The sequence below is a fragment of the Orbicella franksi genome, chromosome 5 (genome assembly GCF_964199315.1).
Source record: "Orbicella franksi chromosome 5, jaOrbFran1.1, whole genome shotgun sequence".
Taxonomy (NCBI): Eukaryota; Metazoa; Cnidaria; class Anthozoa; order Scleractinia; family Merulinidae; genus Orbicella; species Orbicella franksi.
The window spans coordinates 27098106-27100866 of NC_138149.1; the positions used below are offsets into that span (position 1 = coordinate 27098106).

The window sequence follows — 2761 nt, forward strand, 5'->3', positions numbered from 1 at the left end:
AAATGGCAGTCTTACTGATATAGTTAGTGTCAGCTTTTCTTTACTTATCTCATTTAGATTTCCTTTCTTTTCTCTCCTTTAGTTTAGATTAGTGTTTCCAATTAGCTTGTCTCATTCTGTACAAATAAATACATATAGCACTGAAGTAAAGTTGTTTTCTTTATTAATTTACTTATTATTTTTTCTGAGTGGGAGCTTGTTCCGCTTAAGTTTCCGTAATTGGATAGAGTCTTCTGAAGTTGACCTGATGAATCAAAGCCGGTATATTAAGGTTGCTTCCCACCTTAGCGGGTGCCCTTCGGGAAAAAAATCGCACGCGCGCCAGTTTCAATAAAACCTCAACAAACTGTATATCATAAGAAAGCTTAATAAATGTACTTTACGAAAAAAAAATACAATTTCAGCAATGTTTTCTTTTAGTAGGTGTCAGGAGGCGGTAAGGCGTGAAACGACCCAGGCTTCTTCTATTGAATTTATCGGTTATCGGATTCCTCAATACGAACAAAATGGCTGTAGAGTCTTATTCACAAGGCATCAATCAAGAAAAGTGTGTCGGGCTTTTTCGATATTCTGATTGGTTGTCTAGATATCCACTTCTAAAGTTGGAGTAGCTAAAAATATGCGAGACGTGTTGCGTAAATGGACGCCACGGGAAAAATGTGTTAAATATCAAAATTTCCCGACACACTTTGGTTTGTCATTATCTCTGGAATGTTCTGGCGAAATTTCAGGAAAATCCGTCAAATCTGCATACCCTGTAAATTCGCTCAAAGTGGATGTATTCCTCCAAAAATCAAATGCGAGATTTTAGCTTGTTAAGGTTCGTAAACAACTCGCGCCACGTCCGGAGATTATCACGCCTGATAAAACCGCAAACCAATGACAATAGCTCAAGATTTCCCGGGAAAAGCATCGCATTGCAACAGTGGAGTTCAATTCAGGATGGCAACGTAATATGGGCAAAGACGCCAAAGGCAAAGGCAAAGGCAAAGGCAAAACCCGCGCCAAAAAGGTTAAAGGCGGAAAATGTACCGCTGAAAAACAAGACGTTAAGGAATCGACGGACAGCTTGAGAAATACTCTTACTGCTAAAATGAGTTCCCTTGGGTAGGTTTCATTTTCTTCATCACTTCCGCCAGATTCCGACGAAGAATCTTGTTCGCAGCCTGCACTGACGTTGACTTTGATTTTTAAGCTACTTGATCCAAGGATATTCGAACGCTCCGGATCTTCAGCAGATGCCGAGATTGTCGAAGGTGTTTGGCCAAACCAAGAGCCTTTGTCGCTTTCGGCAAGGTTTTTTTTCCTTCCTTGACAATATGGAGCTTTTTCTGTCTTCTTTACGCCGGTTTCTTTCGTTTTCTTTACCCAAGGACTTTTTTCTGCTTTTGATTTTTCCATGGGAGTTAGCGTAAAGAGCTTCCACGGGGGAATTTCTGTCAAGTGCGTGATGTAACGAAAAATATGCAAATGTCGTGAAATACGAGCGATGAGCGTTTGCCGCGAAAATTTCCTCAGGGTTCTCGCCCGTTGACAAGATTGTGACACCTTCCTAGTTTATTAACTTTATTTGAAAATACGCTTTTTCTAAATAACTCGGCTGCTTTTTGAGATTTTTAATGTTTTTCTTTTGGAAACACTAAATAAAATGACGAACTTAAATTTTGTCAAATAAAAGAAAAAACGATTTTTTTGGCCTCTGAAGGTGGGAAGTAACCTTAAGCTCAAGAGACACTCGTTCACCGTTCATAACTTAAAGTACTGATCTAGTGCTATCACTAAAATCGATAAATAACAGCAACTATGGAATATCTGTTATAACGGGTTGCGCATTCACGAGGTAGTGATGTCAGATCGAAAATAGTTCACAAAGACAGACTTTTTCGCATTTTTTACCGCGAAAAAACCGCTAGATATACTTCTTCTTCATTGAACAATTGACGTAATATCTTAATTTATCATGGTCGGTATCCTAGAGTTGTAAAGCAAAGGAACTTAGTCCTAATTCTAATCTCATAATTTTAATACTGTTTTGGTCAAAACTGTGCTAGTGCATTTGGAACGCTCGTGGATTGAAAGAATCAAAGTCGTAATGGCTAAAACAAACGTGTGATTTACCTTAACTGCTTTTTTTAAGAGATTGTTTTACTTTTGTCATGACTTGTTGATTCAAGCTACTGAATTCTTTAGATCAGTTTTGGCGATCGCTTTCTAAAAGCTTCGAGGAAACGCATCGTGGAGCAAATTCAATATTCTAATTTATGTCTACGAAGAAAACACACTATCTTATTCCAAAGAGATAATCTATTTTTTTTGCTCAAAAGGGATCCAAATATTGGAAGACCACAAAGCATGCCTTAAAGTAGCTGCCTTTCATCCTTAAAAAAAATACTGGCCCTGGCTTATCAAACGATGCCATATGGTATTTAACGGATAAATAACTAACCACTGAGGGATAGAGTGGTATGTAGGAGGATATCGTTGTCCAAACCAAAACAAAGACATAAAAGGATTATGTTCAAAACATCCGTTATCAGGCTTCACCCAATCGCAAAACCAATAGACCCTGCAAAAAAATAACGATACTACCTACTTTATGTAATTTTCAGAATATGCTAAAATTTATGACGGAATGCGACGTTTGAAAGACGTATTGGCTAACATCGCATGCGTTTTGGAGCAGGGATGGCGCAGTGGCGAGAGCACTTGCTCCCACCAATGCGTCTAGGGATCGATTCCTGCCCGGGGCCATATGTGGGTT

General features: G+C 38.8%; 1 long non-coding RNA gene across 1 annotated transcript; it reads right to left on the reverse strand.

The window, feature by feature from the left end:
- Positions 1-851: 851 nt before the first annotated feature.
- LOC145487675 (uncharacterized) lies at positions 852-1422 on the reverse strand. Its single transcript, XR_014049442.1, has 2 exons — positions 1200-1422; positions 852-1166 (listed from the first exon to the last, which is right to left on the reverse strand). It is a non-coding gene; the product is annotated as an uncharacterized LOC145487675 (long non-coding RNA).
- Positions 1423-2761: the final 1339 nt, after the last annotated feature.